Genomic DNA, 24607 nt, shown 5'->3' with positions numbered 1-24607 from the left:
CTGTAATCCTAGCTACTCGGGAGGCAGAGATCTGAGGATTGTAGTTCAAAGCCAGCCCAGGCAAATAGTTCATGAGACCCTATTTCAAAAATCTCTTCACAAAGATGGTCTGGTGGTATGGCTCAAGGTGAAGGCCCAGAGCTCAAACTCCAGTACCACAACTTTACTAAGCTTACTACTTTAGGGAGCAATCTTTTTTCTTTTAATTTTTTTTAATTTCTTTATTGTGCTGAGTGTACATTTCAGCACTTTCCTTGTGGCACTTCAATGTCTGTATGTATTATAGCCTGAATTGGTTCATCTCTATTTTTCTTCTTTCTACCTTACTCCCTTTCTTATGGTGATTTGATCAGTTTTTAAAATTCTATATCAGACTTTTATATAATTCTATATATGGTTTCTATATAATTTTATATAATCCTATATAATTGTTATGCAGGAGGTTTCATTGTGTCATTTCCATATATGTATACATTGTACCATGGTTTGTTTCATCCCCTCCATTATTCTCCCTTTGCCACCTCCCTCTTCTCAAAATGGCTGTGACCAATTTCAATTACCATATTCATATATGTGCTACCTAATGGCATGTGGTTTGAACATAAGTGGATGCAATTGGAAGATATCATGTTAAGTGATATCTTAAGATATCTTAAGATATTAAGAAATACTCCAAAACACAAAAGCCACATGTTTTCTCTCAGACATGGAAGATAGAGCCAAAGATAAACATACACACAAAACAAACATGATCATACACAAACTTAGATATAGAAACAGTCTATGGAACTCGGGGAAAGAGGTAAAGGAAAAGAGAATGATAGAGCATCAGTAATATCTCATAACATAAGATGCATAGGTAAAGGAAATAAGGATGTGTATTGAAAGCTGTTAAAAAGTGGAGGTGTGAGATAAAGGGGTAAGAGAAAGTAGTGGAAGTGTTGAACAGACCAAAATAAAGTATACCCACAGTGGCAGTACATTGAGACACCCCTTTGAACATCAACTTAAATATGAATAATAAAAAATAGGACTATAAAACAGGAACAATGCGTGTGGGAGTATTAGCGGGAGGGGAAGGGGAGAGAAGGAGATTAAGGTGATGGTATATGGTAGACTTCATATACCTACATAAAACAGAACTGAGAAACCTCTTGCAATTGCTTTAAGTGGGGCTGGGTGGGGTAAATGGGGTGAGACAATGGTGGCGATGTAAACAATGTACTATATAAGTCTAATAGGAATTGTCACAATGAATTCCCCCTGTATAATGAGTATATCCTAATAAAAATTCATGAAAAAAAAGAAAACACATCTACCATATTCATCCTCCTTTAACTCTTCTCATTTACTCTCATCAATACCATCCCTTCACATGACTACCCACCCCTGAACATGACCTGTTTTACATTCCTGTTCTTCATTTTGAAGTGTATGTTTATTGTTCAGGTGTCTTCCCTTGGTATTTTACCTCTAAATATGTTGTACTTTAATCAGACTAACTCTGCTATTGTTCTTCCTTACCCTTTTCCCCTACCCTGTATAGTTCAACAGTTTTCAGTTTGTTTCAATGTGTCTTGTCCGTACACAGTTGTGATGTATTTTAATATTATTAACTCTCTATAATTCCCCTCTGTTTTCCTTCATTCCTTAGGTTTTTCTAACAGTCACAAGTTGGGAAATATCTCATATTTATTAATATATACACAGTATATGATACATATATGATAATGCTTGTATTTGTATTATATCTACATTCCACATACAAGAGAAAACATGCAAAATTTGTCTTTCTTCACCTGGTTTACTTCACTTAAGATGATGTTCTCCAGGTCCATACATAAACCTGCCAATGATCTAATTTCACTCTTTATGGTGAATAACGTTCCATTGTATATATGTATATATCATATTGACTTAATACATCCATCAGTTCTAGAACATCTGGGCTTTTCCCATAGGTTGGCTATTGTACAAAATGCTGTGATAAACATGGGTGTGCAAGTGACTTTATTGTATCCTGACTTACGTTCCTTTGGATAAATGCCCAGGAGTGATATTGCTGATACATATGGCAGTTTTACTTTTAGCTTTTTTAAGGTGATAGTAAATTTACTATGAAAGGAACACATGTTGGGTAGACTGAAACTGAATCATATCTAGAGGGGTAGAATGAGCATGACCTATTTTGAACTTTTTGAGGAACCTCCATACTGCATACCATAGTGGTTGGACTTTTATCTTTCCGCCAACAGCATAAGGGTTCCTTTTATCTCCAGCATTCTCACCAACATTTACTGTTGTTTGTGTTCTTAATGACAACCATTCTAATGGGAGTGAGGTGGAATCTTAATGTGGCCTTGATTTGCATTTCTTTTATGGCCAGGGATGTTGAGCATTTCTTCATGTGTTTCTTTGGCCATTTCTTGCTTTTAAAAAGCTCTGTTCAGTTCACTTGCCCTTTTCTTCATTCTGTCACTGATTCTTTGGGAGCATAGCTTTTTGAGCTCCCTGTAAATTCACGTTATTAATTCCTTGTAAGATGTTCACATGGCAAAATTTTTTTGCAATTCTGTGAGATGCTTCTACATTCTGGTGATCATTTACGTTGTTGTTCAGATGTTTTTAGTTTCATGTAGTCCCATTTCTCAATATACTCTCTTAACTGCTGAGCTATTGAGCTCTAGTTAAGAAGTTATAGCCTACATCTGTATTTCCAGATGCAACCCACAGATTGGGAGAAAAATATTTACAAAAAATTAATAATTAGAATATACAGGGAGTTCAAAATCTAAAGTTCTAAAACACCAATGGCCCAATAAAGAAATGGCAAATGAGCTGATTAGAGCTTTTTCAAGGGAAGAAGTCCAAACAGACAAAAATGACATGAAGTAATTTTCAACATAACTGACTATAAAGGAAATGCAAATCAAATCCTCTTTAAGATTACACAATGGCTATCATCAACAATACAATCTCCAGGGAACTCAAAAACTCAACCCCTCAAAATAGATGGAGCAATAAAAGTCTTCCATGATAAGCAGAAACTAAAACAATATGTAACCACAAAGCCACCACTACAAAAGATTCTTCAAGGGATTCTGCACACAGAAACTGAAACCCAACATAAACATGAAAGGACAGGCAGCACCAAACTACAGGAAAAGAAAAAGCAAGAAAGTAGACAGTAACCTCAACTTAGGTACACACAATCAAACCTTCAAACAACTAAAACAACTAAATCACAGAAATCACCACATACCTATCAATAGTAACACTTAATGTTAATGGACTTAATTCACCCATCAAAAGGCACCGTTTGGCGAAATGGATTCAAAAGGAAGATCCAACAATTTGTTGCTTACAGGAGACCCATCTCACTGACAGAAATAAGCATAGGCTTATTTCTATGGAAATAAGGATGAAAGGCTGGAAGAAGATTTACCAAGCCAATGGACCCCGAACACAGGCAGGAGTAGCAATACTTATCTTTGACAAAGTAGACTTCAAACCTACATTGATCAAGTGAGATAAGAAACATTCCATACTAATAAAAGGGGAAATAGACCAAAAGGAAATAATAATCATCAACCTATATGTACCCAATGTCAACGCACCCAATTTCATCACACATACCCTGAAAGACCTAAAAGCATATATTAACTCCAACAAAGTGGTTGTGGGAGACTTCAACACCCCATTATCATCAATAGATAGGTCATCCAAACAAAAAATCAATAAAGAAATCCAAGATCTAAAATATGCAATAGATCAAGTGGACCTAGTAGATGTCTACAGAACATTTCATCCAACCTCTACACAATATACATTCTTCTCAGCAGCCCATGGAACCTTCTCCAAAATAGATCATATCCTAGGGCACAAAGCAAGCCTCGGCAAATATAAGAAAACAGAAATAATACCGTGCATACTATCTGACCACAATGCAGTAAAAGTAGAACTCAACAACAAAAGTAAAGACAAAAAACATGCAGCAGCTGGAAACTAAATAACTCAAAACTTAATGAACAATGGGTCATTGATGAAATAAAAGAGGAAATTAAAAAGTTCCTGGAAGTCAAGGAAAATGAAAACACAACCTACCAGAACCTATGGGACACAGCAAAGGCAGTCCCTGAAAGGAAAGTTTATAGACATGAGTGCATATATTAAAAAGAGTGAAAGAATCCAAATCAATGACCTAATGAAACATCTCAAACTCCTAGAAAAACAAGAACAAGAAAATCCCAAAACAAATAGAAGGAGAGAAATAATAAAAGTAAGAGCAGAAATCAACAAAATAGAAACCAAAAAAACCATACAAAGAATTAGAAACAAAAAGTTGGTTATTTGTAAAAATAAACAAGATTGACAGATCCCTGGCAAACCTGACCAAAATGAGGAGAGAAAAAATCCAAATTAGTAGAATCAGGAATGCAAAAGGGGAGATAACAACAAATACCATGGAATTCCAGGAAATCATCAGAGACTACTTTGAGAACCTATATTCAAATAAATTTGAAAATCTTAAAGAAATGGACAGATTTCTAGATACATATGATCATCCAAAATTGAACCAAGAGGAAATTAATCACCTAAATAAATCCATAACACAAAATGGAATGGAAGCAGCAATCAAGAGTCTCCCCAAAAAGAAAAGTCCAGGACCTGATGGATTCTCTGCTGAATTCTATCAGACTTTTAAAGAAGAACTGATACTGACCCGCCTTAAACTGTTCCACGAATTAGAAAGAGAAGGAAACTGCCTAACACGTTTTATGAAGCCAGTATTACACTTATCCCAAAATCAGGCAAAAACACCTCCAAAAAGGAGAACTATAGGCCACTCTCCTTAATGAACATCCATGCAAAAATCCTCAACAAAATAATGGCAAACCAAATTCACAACACATCAAAAAGATTATTCACCACAACCAAGTAGGCTTCATCCCAGGAATGCAGGGGTGGTTCAACATACGAATATCAATAAATGTAATAAACCACATTAACAGAAGCAAAGATAAAAACCACTTGATCATCTCAATAGATGCAGAAAAAGCCTTTGATAAGATCCAACACCATTTCATGATAAAAGTTCTAAGAACAATAGGAATAGAAGGAAAGTACCGCAATATTATAAAAGCTATATATGACAAACCTACAGCCAGCATTATACTTAACGGAGAAAAACTGAAACCATTCCCTCTGAAATCAGGAACCAGACAAGGATGCCCACTATCTCCACTCCTATTCAACATAGTACTGGAATTGCCAGAGCAATTAGGCAAGAAGAAGGAATAAAAGGAACACAAATAGGTAAAGAAACTGTCAAAATATCCCTATGTGCACATGACATGATCCTATACCTTAAAGACCCAAAAAACTCTACTCAGAAGCTTCTAGACATCATCAGTAGCTACAGCAAGGTAGCAGGATATAAAATCAACATAGAAAAATCATCAGCATTTCTATACACTAATAATGAACTACCTGAAAAAGAATATATGAAAACAATTCCATTTACAATAGCCTCAAAAAAATCAAATACCTAGGTGTAAACCTAACAAAAGATGTGAAAGACCTCTACAAGGAAAACTATAAACTTCTGAAGAAAGAAACTGAGGAAGACTACAGAAAGTGGAGAGATCTCCCATGCTCATGGATTGGTAGAATCAACATAGTAAAAATGTCTATACTCCCAAAAGTAATCTACATGTTTAATGCAATGCCCATCAAAATTCCAATGACATTCATTAAAGAGATTGAAAAATCTACCATTAAATTTATATGGAAACACAAGAGGCCATGATAGGCCAAGGCAATACTCAGTCAAAAGAATAATGCTGGAGGTATCACAATACCTGACTTCAAACTATATTACAAAGCAATAAGAATAAAAACAGCATGGTACTGGCACAAAAACAGACATGAAGACCAGTGGAATAGAATAGAGGACCCAGATATGAAGCCACACAACTATAACCAATTTGCCTTTGACAAAGGTGCTAAAAATATACGATGGAGAAAAAGCAGCCTCTTCAACAAAAACTGCTGGGAAAACTGGTTAGCAGTCTGCAAAAAACTGAAACTAGATCCATGTATATCACCCTATACCAACATTAACTCAAAATGGATCAAGGATCTTAATATCAGACCACAAACTCTAAAGTTGATACAGGAAAGAGTAGGAAATACTATGGAGTTAGTAGGTATAGGTAAGAACTTTCTCAACGAAACCCCAGCAGCACAGCAACTAAGTGATAGCATAGATAAATGGGACTTCATAAAACTAAAAAGCTTCTGCTCATCAAAAAAAATGGTCTCTAAACTGAAGAGAACACCCACAGAGTGGGAAAAAAATATTTGCTAGCTACACATCAGACAAAGGACTGATAACCAGAATATACTGGGAACTTAAAAATCTAAATTCTCCCAAAACTAATGAACCAATAAAGAAATGGGCAAGTGAACTAAACAGAACTTTCTCAAAAGAAGAAATTCAAATGGCCATAAAACACAGGAAAAAATGCTCACCATCTCTAACAATAAAGGAAATGCAAATTAAAACCACACTAAGATTCCACCTCATGCCTGTTAGAATAGCCATCATTAGCAACTCCACTAACAACAGGTGTTGGCGAGGATGTGGGGAAAAATGAGCCCTCTTACACTGCTGGTGGGAATGTAAACTAGAACAACCACTCTGGAAAAAAATTTGGAGGCTAATTAAAAAGCTAAATATGGATCTACCATATGATCCCGCAATACCACTCTTGGGGATATACCCAAAAGAATGTGACTCAGGTTACTCCAGAGGCACCTGCACATCCATGTTTATTGTGGCACTATTCACAATAGCCAAGTTATGGAAACAGCCAAGATGCCCCACCACTGATGAATGGATTAAGAAAATGTGGTATTTATACACAATGGAATTTTATGCCGCCATGAAGAAGAACGAAATGTTGTCATTCGCAGGTAAATGGATGGAATTGCAGAACATCATTCTGAGTGAGGTTAGCCTGGCCCAAAAGACCAAAAATCGTATGTTCTCCTTCATATGCGGACATTAGATCAAGGGAAAACACAACAAGGGGATTGGACTTTGATTACATGATAAAGCGAGAACACACAAGGAAGGTATGAGGATAGGTAAGACACTTAAAAAACAAGATAGCGTTTGTTGCCCTCAATGCAGAGAAACTAAAGCAGATACTTTAAAGCAACTGAGGCCAACAGGAGAAGGGGACCAGAAACTAGAGAAAAGGTTAGTTCAAAAAGAATTAACTTAGAAGGTAACACACATGTACAGGAAAGCAATGTGAGTCAACTCCCTGTATAGCTATCCTTATCTCAACTAGCAAAAACCCTTGGTCCTTCCTATTATTGCTTATACTCTCTCTTCAACAAAATTAGAAATAAGGGCAAAATAGTTTCTGCCGGTTGCAAGGCATAAGGGGGGGTAAAGGACAGAGTGGGGTGGTAGCGGAGGGAATTGGGGGTAAGGGGGTAGAAATGACCCAAACATTGTATGTACATATGAATAAATTAAAAATTTTTAAAAACATATTCTGGGTAAAAGTTCTGAATTTTATTACAAGAAAACAGTAACTGGCAAGCTAATTCAGAAATGAGATTAGTCTTTCTGTCCTCATTTTAAAATTTCTTCATTTACTTTGATTTGTCTCATGGGATACTGAATCAGCCAAGACTATAATGATACGAAACTGAAAATAATAACTATAGGAATTTAGAGGTCTCAAAAATATCTCCTGGATGCCAAATATATCTAAGAAAAAATCAAGAGGTGGAGGGGCTCCAGGTGATGAATTTGATCAAGGCATTGTGTATGCATGTGGGGAAGTATCAAAATGAAACCCTCTTGAACAAATAATGGTAAGAAAAGAAAATCCAATATAGAAACAGAAAACACTGAGAACTAAGGAATGCATCAACAGTACTTTAAAATATATTTTACAGTAGTGGGGTTTGAACTCAGGGCCTTGTGTTTTGCCAGGCAGGTGCTCTGCTATTGTGCCACACACTCAGCCCTTGTTTTCATTTTTGGCATTACTGGGGTTTGAACTCAGAGCTTCACATTTCCTAGGCAAGTGCTCTACCACTTGAGGCATGCCTTCAGTTCTAACATGGATGTATTAGTAACAAATGCACAAATGAAAGGTGCAGGAAAAATCCTAAGTAGTCTAATAACACACTTGCCAAAAAAACAATGTGATGAAAGAGGTTCACACATAGAAAACATAGCTACTTGGGAGGCTCAGATTTGGAAGACTGAGGTTCAAATTCAGCCCAAGGAAAGAGTTCCAGGTAGACTGGCTGCTTTGAAAGTGGAATCACTACTACAAGACCAGCCTGAACTAAAACACAAGACCCTGTCTCAAAAATTGAAAAAAACAAGGAAAAGAATAAAGATGATCCTGTTGATTGGCACAACATGGATGAAACTGGAGGATATTATGCTAACAGAAAGAAGCTATACACAGAACAAAATTACAGAACTTCACTGACATGTGAAACAAAATTAAACAATGCCTCACACACCGGAGTTTGGAAAGGAAGAAAATGGAGAAATGAAGGTCACAGGACAGATGTTTAGGATGAACAGGACTACTGATTTAGTGTACAACATAAAGATTGCAGGTTACAAAACTATACCCTATTTGGGATTCCTGTACATTGACAGATTTTAACAGTTCTTTCAAACTACACATAAAAGTAGACAATGACAAGCAAATACACACATTCAATTGCTTCACAAGACAAAACCGATTAATGTCTACACAGATTCCACAACATTTTGTTATTTGCATTGACTACACAAACTCATTTGTTATAACAAAATGAAATTCATTTATGTTTTCTTAATACATTTTTTATTTTATACACAAAGAACAGGCACATCATATTGAACTATACATTTCAGGTGAAAAATATTCAAGATTGAATTAAAATCTGATCTAAAACATTGTGCTTATTTATACAATTTCACATCATACACAGATGCAGAGGCAGGTGCCTGTAGACATATGTATTGTAGGGCCTGAGTAGGAGGATTACCTGAACACAGGTGGCAGGCCAACCTCTAAAACAAAAGGATACCCTTGTCTCAAAACACAAACACCTAAGTCTAAGTCTGGTTACTCTTCAGCTCATATAAAGTTTTTACCTCTTACTAAAGATTTCTGTGGACAGCAGCAATTCTGAGTCTTAACCCAATTATTTGAGGCCTTCTGCTACAAGGCTACTGATACTGTTCTAAAAGTGGACTCTTCGGAGCTGGCAGGGAGGCTCAAGTGGTGGATGAGCTGCCTAGCAAGCGGGAGGCCCTGAGTTCAAACTTCATTACAGCCTCCAATTTCACTGTGAGTCAAATTACTGAATTATCTAACCGAGTCTTTGTACCAATCTTCAAACTTCTCACCTTCCCACTTTTTTCCTGAAATGGAGAGAAAAATCATGAATTATTAGAATTTAAACAAATATGATAGCAATTTCATGAATACGAACAAGCCTGGTTTATCCATCAAAGAATTTCATGTTGTCAACAGGAAAATGCTAATGGGCAGGAAACACACATTCTCTGGGCATGTGCAACAGTGGTACAGCATTTGTCCAGCTTGCCTGAAGGGCTAGCCTCAAACTGCAGTACAATGAGAAAAAGGGAAATAAATTTTAAAACAGGAAGCTGCAGAGCAGCTCACTCATACTCAGATTAACAAGATTACACAGGCTCTTGGGTTCAATCCCAGCAGATAAAAAGCAAAGCTGGGCTGGAGATGTGGCTCAAGCAGTACAGCGTCAGCCTTGCAATCTCAAAGCTATGAGTTCAAATCCCAGTACCACTACATAAATATTACAATAAGTAAATAAATATTACAAATAAATATTTAATGAATTTTACAATGAAATGCCCCTGTACAGTGAACATAGACTAATGAAAAAGTAATGGAAAAATAATACAAGTCCTGGTAGAATTTGACAATGAATCCATCAGGTTCTGGACTTCACATTATTGGGATATTGCTGCTTTACTTGAATTGCTCATTCTATGCCTGCAAAACTTCCTTACATACTCTTGAATCTTTTTGGTATCTTACATGCATCATGAAATTTATCCATTCCATTAAGATATTCCAGCTTAGTGGAACACAAAATTCACAAATATTCCCTAATCATCCTCTGAATTTCATTGGTATTTGTTGTGATATCCCACTTATACATCTATAATTATATTAATGAATTCTCCCTCTTTGGGTTGTCTTCATGAAGGACTCCAACATTGGGGGTATTTTTGTTTTATTTTGTGTTTTTCAAAGAACTAACTTGGTTTAATTACTGTTACTGTTATTTTAGTCTAAGTTTCATTAATATATTCCCTGGTGTTTATCTTTTTCCATGCCAAACTGTATCCAGCTTTATCAAAGATACTTTCAGGAACTATCACAGTGTTTCAGGCAGGATGTGACAGGCGATCTTTTAACAATATACAATTTTGAAACTCCCTTCTTTTGGGATGGTCTATCAAAGTCAGAAGCCAGTATAAAACACAATGACTCAAGAAGAACGAAATGTTATCATTCGCTGGTAAATGGATGGAATTGGAGAACATCATTCTGAGTGAGGTTAGCCTAGCCCAAAAGACCAAAAATCGTATGTTCTCCCTCATATGTGGACATTAGATCAAGGGCAAACACAACAATGGGATTAGACTATGAGCACATGATAAAAGCGAGAGCACACAAGGGAGGGGTGAGGATAGGTAAGACACCTAAAAAGTTAGGTAGCATTTGTTGCCCTTAACGCAGAGAAACCAAAGCAGATACCTTAAAAGCAACTGAGGCCAATAGGAAAAGGGGAACAGTTACTAAAGAAAAGGTTAGATCAAAAAGAATTAACCTAGAAGGTAACACCCACGCACAGGAAATCAATGTGAGTCAATACCCTGTATAGCTATCCTTATCTCAACCAGCAAAAACCCTTGTCCCTTCCTGTTATTGCTTATACTCTCTCTACAACAAAATTAGAAATAAGGGCAAAATAGTTTCTGCTGGGTATTGAGGGGATAGGGGGGAGAGGGAGGGGGTGGAGTGGGTGGTAAGGGAGGGCGTGGGGGCAGGGGGGAGAAATGAACCAAGCCTTGTATGCACATATGAATAATAAAAGAAAAAAAATTTTTTTAAAAAACACAATGACTCCTTGAAGGTCTGAACAGGGAAAGCTTAGAGTGAGTTTTGACACTTCACATTAACCATATGGTTTAACATTTCACCAGCCAACCCTGAATTTAATGAAATGAAAATGGCAGAATTACCAATCTGAAGACCCACAATCTAGAAAAGAAACGACAGTTTGTTGGGGAACATCATCTCAGTGATGCCACTGCAAAGTTCAGATTGCTGAACAAACCGCCAAAACAAACTTTAGGGAGTCAGGTCCAATCAGGCCTCTGGTTATAAGGGAGTTACATCTATGCTGATGGGGGGGCATTCCTTTATATCTGCTTTGTGGTTTAGCTTATTCTTGTTCCTTTAAGAGATTAAGGTGCATAACAGGGCTATTTGAAATTTCTTGAATTTTTTCTGTGTGGGGACTAGGGATTGAACTCAGGGCTTCCCACTTACTAAACAGGTGCTCTACCACTTGAGCCATGGCTCCAGCCCTCTTAAATTTCTTCATAAAGATACTCATACCTATAAGCATTACCCACAATCACTGTTGGCTCTAAACAAAGGTTGTGGCAAGTACCTTCATGCTGATTATAGGAATTTTTATCCATCCGCAACCATATTCAAACAACTAGTCATTCAAATTCGTATTGTAGCTTCCATATGTATCCTTTGCTTTTAATTTCTAATTGTACTCCATTGTGATCTGAGAAAATACAAGAGATTATTTCAATGTCTCATACTTCTTAAGACTTGCTTTATGCCTAAAATATGATGTTTAGGAGAAAGTTCAATGGAGGGCTAAGACTGTGGATTGTGTAGCTATTGGGTCGAATATACTGTAGGTGCCTGTAAAGTCCATTTTGGTCTTAATTCTAAAGTTTTTGCATTGATATTTTGTCTGGGTGACCTGTCAATAGGTGACAGTAGAGTATGAAATTCACCAACTATTATTGTGTTGGGATCTATTTGTCCTTTAATTACAAAGAATCACTTTATTTATGAAACTGCGTGCAGGGACATCCAATGTAGATGTTTACTATTTCTACCTCATCTTGATGGATTGTTCCTTTTATCAATAGAAAGACACTGTCCCTTCTGACTAATTTTGGTTTGAAGTGTATTTTGTCCAGATACAAAGTATAACAAGACCTGCTTGCTTTCAGGCTCCATTTGCCTGAAAACCCATACAGTTTTCCATTCTTTCACTTTACATCCTTGCTTGTCTTTGTCAGTGAGGAGTATTTCTTTCATGCATCAAATCAATCAGGCAACTCTTATGTCTTTTGTATTGGATAACTGAGACCACCAACAATTAGCATTAATATTAAAAGGTATGTAGTAATTCCCGTCATTTTTGGTGTTTCACAGTGCTTCTTTCCTTCCTCATTTGCTTATCTACTCATCCAGTGGGACTTATTCTTTCACATAATCTCCTGGTTGCACTTTTCTTCCTCTTCTGTGTGTAGAATTCCTTTAATTACCTTCTACAGTGCTGGTTTATTAGTCATGAATTGTTTTAGTTTTATCGTTGAAAGTTTTTTGTTTTGTTTTTGTGTGTGCATGTTTTTTTATCATTGAAAGATTTTACTTCTCACTGAGTTGTGAAGAACAGCTTTCCTGCATACAGTAATCTCAGGTGACACTTATTTTCTTTCAGAGGGCATCATCCCATGCTTTCCTTGCTTATACAGTCTCTCTTGAGACATCTTATCTTCTGATTTGTATACACCCATATGTACTTGTCACCTCTCTCTTGAAACTTTCAATATTTCTTTATTAAGTATGTCTAATGATGTACCTATAATATTCTTTGGAAGGTTCTTTTCTAATCTCGTGGAATCTTGTTCTAATCTTGTGGAATGAGTAATAGAGATTAATTCTAATCTTGTGGAATGAGTAATAGAGAAGAAAATAAGAGGGAAAACTGAGCTAATTGGGAAATAGAAATGGGGAAGGAGTTGAGTTATGGGCTCTACTGGAATTCACTAATCTTATACAAATAGTATGTGTTATAGTGTACTGTGTTACCATTGGCCCTTGGGTCCAGAGAGGGATTAAGGTGAGGAAGAGAGAACAACTATACATCAGACACATTTTTTAAAAATGCCTGTACCAAGTGAACCTCTCTTTCTCAAGACTGGGGAATATTTTAGTATTGCTTTGTTGAACATTATATATGCTTATAGCTTGTAGCTCTTCTTTTATACCCATGACTCACAAGCAATCCCACTGATAAAAGTACCCACTATAAAAATATAGTCGTCACTAATGAGGAAAAATTATCCCATGGCTCCACTGTCCTCAGCAGAATAACAGAGCAAGATAATGCCTCACCACTGTGCCAAGGCATTAATTAAGGAGGGTAGGCATGGAAAGACAGAAGGAAGGATAACACCTGTGGACAGCACAAGATGTACCATGAACTAAGGATGGAAGAGGAGGCAGATAAAGTAAATACAGGGTGGCAATATAACAGAAGAAGTAAACACATGAAAAAGATACAGCTCCAGGTATAATGAGAATTCATAAAAGACATGCTAAAAATGATGAGAATGAAGGATTGTGGAATGAGTAATAGAGAAGAAAATAAGAGGGAATCTGAGCTAATTGGAAAATAGAAATGGGGAAGAGCAATAGGAGGAAGATATGGTTAAAATTCAATGTACTAAAAAGTGAATGTTATGACTCATGTATAATGACTACAGAAAAAAAACTGAAACAAAATACTGCACGCTGTTCCCTTAGGAGTTGAGTTATGGGCTCTACTGGTATTCACTAATCTTATACAAATAGTATGTGTTATAGTGTACTGTGTTACCATTGGCCCTCGGGTCCAGAGGGATTAAGGTGAGGAAGAGAGAACAACTATACATCAGACACATTTTTAAAAAATGCTTGTTTGTCTTGTACACTGTTTCATTGTCCACCATCTCTCCCTGTTGATTACTTTGGTTCTCCTTTTTTTTTTCTTTCTTTTTCCTCTTCTTTTTTCTCCTTCTTTCTTGGTTTTATTAATTTTACTATTGTAAGTTAGCTAATATTAAGTTACACATAGACCAGGGACAGAAAAAGTAACAAGTCGACTGAAGGGAAGATGAAAAAGGGATGGAAACCATTCTCCCCCCAAAAATAAATTAGTACAGGATTCAGAGGAAAATGAAGAAAATGGATACCCAGATCCAGACTCCAACAAAACAAAGATAAACTACACCAAGGAACCCAATGAAGCCCAAAAGAACACCCTAAAAGAAGAAATTCTGCAAGTAATCAATGAGAATGTCATAGAGATGTTATTAGATATGGTCAATCAAAACGTACAGAAATTGGAAGACAACAATAAAGAATAGGAGAAAACACAAAAACAAATGAATGAAACCTTAGGAGCCCTAAATAAACACCAAAGTGAAACAGAAAACACCATAGAGAGAAAAATGAGTTAAGGAAGAAAATTGACAATATTAAAGAGGATGACCCATGATATGGAAAACTGCAGAAAAAAGAATGAAACAAATACAAAACAAAATGGAAGGCCACTCCAGCAGACAAGAACAAGCAGAAGACAGAATATCAGAAATTTAAGATAAAAAGGTAATTAAAGGAAAAACTGAAGAACTATTAGTAAGACAACTCAAGTCCTGTGAAGGGAATATGCAAGAATTCAAGGACACCATCAAAAGACCAAACCTGAGAATCATGGGCATTGAAGAAGGAGAAGAGGTGCAAGCAAAAGGAATTTGTAATATATTCAACAAAATAATAACAGAAAATTTCCAAATCTAGAGAAAACTATGCCCATCCAGATACAGGAAGCCTCCAGAACACCAAACAGATTTCACCAAACTAGAACTACCCCAAGAAATATTATCATTGAAACAACAAGCACAGAGAATAGAGAAAGAATATTGAAGGCTGTAAGAGGAAAAAAAACCAAATAAAATACAAAGGTAAACCCATCAAAATCACAGCACAAATCTCAACCAAAACCTTAAAAGCAAGAAGAGCATGGAGTGAGGTATTCCAGGAACTGAATGAAAATAAATTCAACCATAGGATACTCTACCAAGCAAAACTATCATTCAAAATACATAGAACAATAAAAGTCTTCCATGATAAGCAGAAACTAAAACAATATATGACTACCACACCACCATTATAAAAGATTCTTCAAGGAATTCTGCACACAGAAAGTGAAAGCAAACAAAACCATGAAAGGGCAGTCAGTACCAAACCACAGGAGAAGAAAAGGCAAAAAAGTCAAGAGTAACACTCATTTGGCTGCACACAATCAAACCCTTAAGCAACTAAGACAACTAAATGACAGGAATCACCATATACCTATCACTACTAACACTGAATGTTACTGGAATTAATTCCCCCATAAAAGACACTACTTGGCAAACTAGATTAAGAAGGAAGATCCCAACAATCTGCTGCCTGCAGGAGACCATTCTCATCAACAGAAACAAGCACTGGCTCAGAGTGAAAGGCTGGAAGAAGATTTACCAAACCAATGGCCCCCGAAAACAGGCAGGGGTAGCAATACTTATCTCGGACAAAAAAGACTTCAAATATACATTGATCAAACGAGATAAACAAGGACACTCCATACTAACAAAAGGGGAAAATACAACAAAAGAAAGTATCAACCTATATGCACCCAACATCAATGCACCCAATTTCATCAAACATACTCTGACGGACCTAAAAACATGTACAGACTCCATCACAGTGGTAGTGGGAGACTTTAATAGCCCCCTATCACCAATAGATGGGTCATCCAAACAAAAAATCAATAAAGAAATTCTAGAACTAAATCACACCACAGATCAAATATTCTATAGACCTAGCTGATGTCTATAGAATATTTCATCCAACGTCTGTACAATATACATTCTTCTCAGCAGCCCATGGAACCTTCCCTAAAATTGATCATATCTTAGGGCACAAAGCAAGCCTCAGCAAATTTAAGAAAATAGAAATAATCCAATGCATTCTATCTGATCATAATACATTAAAACTAGAACTCAACAAGAAAAACAACAGTAAAAAACAAGCAAACAATTGGAAGCTGAACAACACATTGCTCAATGATCAATGGGTCATTGATGAAATAAAAGAGGAAAGTAAAAGGATCCTGAATGTTAATGAAAATGAAAACAATACCTACCAGAACATATGGGACACAGCAAAGGCAGTCCTGAGAGGAAAGTTTACAGCCATGAGTACATATATTAAAAGGACAGAAAGATCTCAAGTCAATGACCTAATGATACATCTCAAACTCCTAGAACAAGAACAAGCAAATCCCAAAACAAGCAAAAGAGAAATAATAAAAGTAAGGGCTGAGATCAAGGAAAGAGAAACCAAAAAAAAAAAAAAAAACCATATAAAGAATCAATGAAACAAAAAGCTGGTTCTTTGAAAAAAATAAATAAGATTGACAGACCCCTAGCAAACCTGACTAAAATGAGGAGAGAAAAAACCCAAATCAGTAAAATCAGAAATTCAAAGGGGAGATAACAACAAATACCACGGAAATCCAGGAAATCATCAGAGATGACTTTGAGAACCTATAATCTAATAAATTTGAAAATCTTGAAGAAATGGAGAGATTTCTAGATACTATCACCATCCAAAATTGACCCAAGAGGACATTAATTACCTGAATAGATCTATAACACAAAAAGAAATTGAAGCAGCTATCAACATCCTCCCAAAAAAGAAAAGTCCAGGACCTGATGGATTCTCTGTTGAATTCTATTAGACCTTCAAAGAAGAACTAATACCAATCCCTGTTCCATGAAACAGAAAGGAAAGGAAAATTGCCTAACTCATTGTATGAAGCCAGTATTACACTCAACCCAAAACCAGACAGAGAAACCTCCAAAAGGGAGAACAATGGGCCAATCTCCTTAATGAACATTGATGCAAAGATCCTCAATAAAATAATGGCAAACTGAATTCAGCAACACATCAGAAAGATCATTCACCACGACCAAGTCAGCTTATCCCAGAGATGCAGGGGTGGTTCAACATACGAAAATCTATAAATGTAATACAGCACATTAATAGAAGCAAAGACAAAAACCACTTGGTCATCTCAATAGATGCAGAAAAAGCCTTTGACAAGATCCAACACCACTTCATGATAAAAGCCCTAAGAAAACTAAGAGTAGATGGAAAGTACCTCAACATTATAAAGGCTATATATGAAAAACTACAGAAACATCACACTTAATGGTGAAAAACTGAAACCATCAGGAACGAGACAAGGGAGCCCACTATCCCCACTCCTATTCAACATAGTACTGAAATTCCTAGGCAGAGAAATTAGGCAAGAAGAAGAAATAAAAGGAATATAAATAGGTAAAGAAACTGTCAAGTTGTCCCTATTTGCAGACAACATGATCCTATAAAGACCCAAAACTCCTAGACACCATAAACAGCTACAGCAAGGTGGCAGGATACAAAATCAACTTACAAAAATCTTTAGCTTTTCTATACAGCAACAACAAAAAAACTGAGAAGGAATATGTGGAAACAATTTCACTCAAAATAGCCTCAAAAAAATAAATAAAATACTTAAGAGTAAACTTAACAAAGGATGTGAATGACCTCTATAAAGAGAGCTACAAACTCCTGAAGAAAGAGATCGAGGAAGACTACAGAAGATGGAAAGATCTCCTATGCTCATGGATTGGTAGAATAAACATAGTAAAAATGGCTATACTACCAAAAGCAATCCCATCAAAATGCCAATGACATTCATCACAGAGATTGAAAAATCTACCCTAAAGTTCATTTGGAAACACAAGAGACCACGAATAGCCAAGGCAATTCTCAGCAAAAAGAGCAATGCTGGATGTATCACAAAACCCAACTTTAAACTATATTACAAAGCAATAGCAATAAAAACAGCATGGTACTGGCACAAAAACAGACATGAAAACCAGTGGAATAGAGTAGAGGACCTGGATATGAATCCATACAGCTATGCCCACCTTATTTTTGACAAAGGTGCTAAAAACATACGATGGAGAAAAGACAGGCTCCTCAACAAGTGCTGCTGGGAAAAGTGGTCATCTCCCTGCAAAAAACTGAAACTAGGTCCATGCTTATCACCCTGTACTAATATCAACTCAAAATGGATCAAGGACCTTAACATCAGACCCGAAACTCTGAAGTTAGTACAGGAAAGAGCAGGGAATGCTCTGGAAGCAATAGGTATAAGCAAGGGCTTCCTCAATAGATCCCCAGCAGCTCAGCAACTAAGAGACAAATGGCATACATAAAATTACAAAGCTTCTGCACAACAAAAGAAATGGACTCTAAACTGAAGAGACCACCCACAGAGTGGGAGATAATATATGCCAGCTCCACATCAGACAAAGGACTGATAACCAAAATATGCAGGGAGCTCAAAAAAACTAAACTCTCCCAAAATCAATGAACCAATAAAGAAATGGGCAACTGAACTAAACAGAACTTTTTCAAAAAAAAATTCAAATAGCAAAAAAACACATGAGAAACTGCTCACCATTTCTGGCCATAAAGGCAATGCAAATCAAAACCACACTAAGATTCCACCTCACCCCTGTTAGAATAACTATCATCAAAAATATCACCAACAACAGGTATTGGTGAGGATGTGGTGAAAAAGGAACCTCCATACACTACTGGTGGGAATGCAAGCTAGTCTACCACTCTGGAAAACAATATGGAGGCTTCTTTAAAAACTAAATATAGATCTGCCATATGATCCAGCAATCCCACTCCTAGGGATATACCCAAAGAAATGCGACTCGGGTTACTCCAGAGGCACCTGCACACCCATATTTATTGCAGTGTTATTCACAATAGCCAAGTTATGGAAACAGCCAAGATACTCATTACTGATGAATAGATTTTTAAAATGTGGTATTTATACACAATGGAATTTCACTCAGCCATGAAGAAGAATGAAATCTTATCATTCACAAGTAAATGGATGGAACTCGAGAACATCATCTTGATGAGGTTAGCCAGGCTAACCTCAAAAAATCATATGTTCTCCCTCATATGCAGACTTTAGATCTAGGGCAAAGGCAGTAATGTTGTTGGACTTGAGTTACACGCTAAGGGGAGAGCACATACAGGAGGAATGGAGATAGGTAGGAAACCCAAAACTTGAAAGTGTTTGATGTTCCCACGGCAGAGGAGCTAATATAGTAACCTTAAAATGACAGAGGTCAATATGGGAAGGTGACCGGGAAGTAGTGAAGAGGTCAAGTAAAGATTAATCAATTTGGGTTGTAATACACTTGTGCATGGAAGCAATGCTAGGAATCTCTCTGTATAGCTGTCCTTATCTCAACTAGCAAAAACGCTATGTCTTATTATTGCTTATGTCTCCTCTTTGACAAAACTGGAGAAAAGGGCAGAACAGGTTCTGCCTGGAAGCAAGTGGGATGGGCGGAGAGAGGGAGGGTGCACGAGGTTGGTGGGGGGGGAATGGCCCAAACAATGTATGCACATATGAATAAATGAATAAAGAAAAAAAATTTTTTAGCTGAAGAGTGGCAGAGTGCTTCCTTGGCAAGTGTGAGGCCCTGAGTTCAAACTCCAGTACCATTTAAAAAAATTGAAGGCTAGAGGTATGGCACAAGTGGCAGAGAGCTTTTCTAGTAGGCACAAGTCCCTGAGGTCAAACCCTAGTACTGGTATAAAAGGAAAAAACCTGAGGTATCAGTGCTCTCCACTGCCCCACTGCTCCCCTGCACCCCATCTCTCTCTCACACACACACATAAACACAGCATGTGATAAGAAGCACAAAAGAAAAAAATTAATCATCTCAAAATTTTCTTTCTTTGTATGGCAGATGGAACATAGAGCCTGAAGCTTTCTAGACAATTCATTTCCCATTGATCTACATCTTCGGCACCCATTCTAACCATGTTTCTTTTTTATTTTCTTTCATCTAACGATGCAAAAAACAAATGGCAACTCGATATAGATTCCCATATAACTTTTTCCTCTTACATTCACAACTCAACAAATTGGCAAATCCGGAAGAATTGCTACATTCATTATATGGACCATAAACAGGGTTGGTGGAGTGGGTCAAATGGTAGAGCACCTGCGTAGCAAGTGTGAGGCTCTGAGTTCAAACCCCAGCATTGAAAGAAAAAAAAAGTAAGACATTGTATGGACTATACTATATTTGTATTCCCCAAGTTTATTCCTGTTCATTTCTTCTTTTATGCTCTAGTACATCTCCATTATATTGTTTGATGAGACATCCCCAAAGGATGATCTAGATGCCCAAAGCCAGCCCAACTTTCAGCCGGTTGCACTGGGCATGCAGCGACTCCTACATGTACAACTTTGACCATGCTTAGTCTCAGAAGCCACGAGGAGGCCAGTAGCCAAAAGAATGGCACAGAGGCATGGACATCACCATCTTGCTGGCCCCATCCTAACCATTTTAATTAATATTTCAGTGGCATTAACTATACTCACCTTCTGCTGCAATCTTTCATAAATATAAATGTTGGACTCCAAATAGAGTGATAAAAGTGTTAATAAACAGAAACAGAACCTCAGGGAACTGGAAGACATCATTTAAATGCAACAATATGTATACAAAGTAAAAAGAAATATGACAAACTATAAGAAACAATGGCTGAAGAATAAAGGCTACAATCCTTCTAAATTAATCAAAGAGATATCTCCACTAAAGTACACACAAAGGAATCCCATCCAACTCTATGCACAGAGTCAGCAGAGAGAACCATGAAATCACATAATAAAAATGCTGTAGATGAGAGACAATGAGGCTATCTCCCAAGCAGCAAGACAAATCCTCATGACCTATAATTCCAAAAAGACTCACACTGCTTTTTTTTTCTCATCATTAGTCATTTAATTTTTCTTTTATATTAATGATAATAAAATTATGTTTTTTCAAACTATTTTAATTGCTAATGAAATTGGACATTTCTCATACTTCATTATTAATTTCTCATTGAATGAATTAAATTACATTCTTTGTTCATGTCTTTGAAAACTTACTATTAAGCTTGTCACTTTGTGTGAACTTTTTTTTTCTTTTTTTTATTGTTTTATTATTCATGTGTGCATACAAGGCTTGGGTCATTTCTCCCCCCACCCCCTCAATACCCAGCATAAACTATTTAGCCCTTATCTCTAATTTTCACACTGCTTTTAAGGGAAGAAAAAGGGAGGTTGGAAGGCAGTGGGGAAACATATTCAAATGGTACAAAGAAACAACTATGAACCAAGATTCCTATGCCCAGCAACACAAGCTTTCAAACATGAAGGTGAAGAAAAGACATGCCCAGAGATGCAGAAAATAGAAAATTTCTTGGTAGGCAGTACTCCCTTCCTCCTTCCGTCCTTCTCTCCTCCCTCCCTCCCTTCATTTTCTTATGGTGGGACTGGGCTTTGAACTCAGGGCTATACACTTGCAAAGCACGCACTCTACTGCTTGAGCCACACCTCCAGTCCATTTTGCTGTGGTTAATCTGGAGATGGGGCTTTGAGAAATATTTGCCTGGGCTGGTCTCAACCCCAGATCTTCCCAATCTCCGACTCCCAAGTAGCCAGGATTACAGGAGTGAGCCTGCAGCACATGACTGCTAGTCTACTTTAAACAGAAATGTCAAAGGGTGTTTCCAGGAAGAACTGACCTCAGGTAGTAAATCCAATCACAACCCAAATCCAAGAGAACCTTAACGTGACTGTTAAGTACAAAACACATGCGTTTGTTTTATTACAGATAATGTTTTTATAAGCCACTGTATGATATGCATTTATAAAGCATTCTTCCAAATATATAAAAGAGAAATAGACATATACCTTTTATCATGTAACAACCCAATGGAACTGTTTCAAAGCAAAGCCATGTTGGACTCAAAATATGACAGACAATGTATTAAAATTCTAGTTACATCATTGCACTACTGGTTTCATGAGATATATACAGATATAATTTATGTAATAATACCCTGTAAAGGGTAATTAAGGAATGAAGACATATAATGTTAACATTTGTTTATCACTGGAATTAAAGAAAAAGGTATAACAGTTGTTATAAATATAAATGTGTATGGTAATAAAAATTTGATATTGGCATGACAGAGGCTTTCCCCATTTTGACATCTGTAGTAAATCTGTCCACACATACACTTCATTCTGTGCTTGAAAGTTTATATGAGAAATGAAAAGATTCCCACACACATTACCTACGGTTTCTTTGAAGTATGACTTTTTTTGAAAGGAGAGAACTGAGAAATGGGAATATTTTCCAAATTTATTCCACTCTTAGGGCTTCTGCCTGTACCAATTATATCCTTTATTTGAAACTAAACAAAAGAACTGAAGACTTTTCCATACTATTTATTTTCATGGTGTTTTAACCTTTCCTTCAGCATTAGAAATAAATCCCCTATGGATTCACTGCTTATGTGAACAGTTTCAAGCTTTAAAATATCACTGGGAAAAGCAAAGGTTTTCTCACAAAATTTACATTACAATGTTCATCTCCACTGTGCACTACTATGTGTCTTCTAAACCCTACATAAGACAAGAAGGCTATACCACACTCTGCACATAAATTATAAAGTTTCTCTTCTCTCTGAATCCTCTCATGGATTTTTAAATGAACTGAACTCCTGAAGGCTTTCCCTCACTGCATACATTCATAAGGTCTCTCTACAGTGTGTCTTTTCATGGATACTAAGAGAATGAAAATAGGCAAATGTTTCCCCACAATGCTTACATTCAGGTTTCTCTCCAGTGTGAGTCCTTTCATGGTTTCTAACTGAACTAGAATGTGTGAAGGCTTTCCCACAATGTTTACATTTATAGAGTCTCTCTCCAGTGTGAATCCTTTCATGGACTTTCAAAGAACAGAATCTCTGAAAGCTTTCCCACACTGCACACATATATAGGGTTTCTCTCCAGTGTGAGTCCTTTCATGGTATAAAACTTCATTGTGATGAGCAAAGGCTTTTCCACAATATTTACATTTATAAGGTCTCCCTTATTCAGCACCATATGTTCTCTAACACTTCCACAAGACCTGAAGGTGTTCCCAGAATCTGTGCATTCAGGTTTCTCTCCAGTGGGAATCCTCTCATGGCGTTTACAATTTTCATAATTTGTAAGGATTTCTCACATTGCTTGCATACATAGTTTCTCTGCAGTGTCCTTTTGCATTTTAGAACATCACTTGGAAAAGCAATGCCTGTACTCACTATTTCTGTTTTGTAGTGTCCTCTGTCATCCCCCCAGCCTCCATGGTCACACCAGATCACAGCTCCACTGATACAATTATGTCAGGTAGACTGAGGGACTACTCCATTCCAACATGGACTTCCACCTGCCTTACACAGTGGCTCCCCCCTTGCTTCCTAATCATCTGTTTGACAGTTCTTTCAAACCCATGGCCCTCATCAGCAACACCACCAACAACAGGTGTTGGCGAGGATGCGGGGAAAAAGGAACCCTCTTACACTGTTGGTGAGAATGTAGACTAGTACAACCACTCTGGAAAAAAATTTGGAGGCTACTTAAAAAGCTGGACATCGATCTACCATTTGATCCAGCAATACCACTCTTGGGGATATACCCAAAAGACTGTTACTCCAGAGGCACCTGCACATCCATGTTTATTGCGGCACTATTCACAATAGCCAAGTTATGGGAACAGCCAAGATGCCCCAGCACTGACAAATGGATTAAGAAAATGTGGTATCTATACACAATGGAATTTTATGCAGCCATGAAGAAGAACAAAATTTTATCATTCGCTGGTAAATGGATGGAATTGGAGAACATCATTCTGAGTGAGGTTAGCCTGGCCCAAAAGACCAAAAATCGTATGTTCTCCCTCATATGTGGACATTAGATCAAGGGAAAACACAACAAGGGGATGGGACTATGAGCACATGATAAAAGCGAGAGCACACAAGGAAGGGGTGAGGATAGGTAAGACACCTAAAAAACTAGCTAGCATTTGTTGCCCTTAACGCAGAGAAACTAAAGCAGATACCTTAAAGCAACTGAGGCCAATAGGAAAAGGGGAACAGGTACTAAAGAAAAGGTTAGATCAAAAAGAATTAACCTAGAAGGTAACACCCACGCACAGGAAATCAATGTGGGTCAATGCCCTGTATAGCTATCCTTATCTCAACCAGCAAAAACCCTTGTTCCTTCCTATTATTGCTTATACTCTCTCTACAACAAAATTAGAAATAAGGCAAAATAGTTTCTGCTGGGTATTGAGGCAGGGAGAGAGGGAGGGGGCGGAGTGGGTGGTAAGGGAGGGGGTGGGGGCAGGGGGGAGAAATGAACCAAGCCTTGTATGCACATATGAATAATAAAAGAAAAATGAAAAAAAAAGAAAAAAACCCAT

General features: G+C 37.1%; 1 non-coding gene across 1 annotated transcript; it reads left to right on the top strand.

Annotated features, from left to right (window-relative positions):
• Positions 1–9149: 9149 nt before the first annotated feature.
• On the top strand, positions 9150–9264 carry LOC141416986 (U5 spliceosomal RNA). The gene has a single exon (XR_012441621.1). It is a non-coding gene; the product is annotated as a U5 spliceosomal RNA (small nuclear RNA).
• Positions 9265–24607: the final 15343 nt, after the last annotated feature.

This window comes from Castor canadensis, chromosome 14 (genome assembly GCF_047511655.1).
Source record: "Castor canadensis chromosome 14, mCasCan1.hap1v2, whole genome shotgun sequence".
NCBI lineage: Eukaryota > Metazoa > Chordata > Mammalia > Rodentia > Castoridae > Castor > Castor canadensis.
This window is presented reverse-complemented; position numbering and strand designations above follow the sequence as displayed.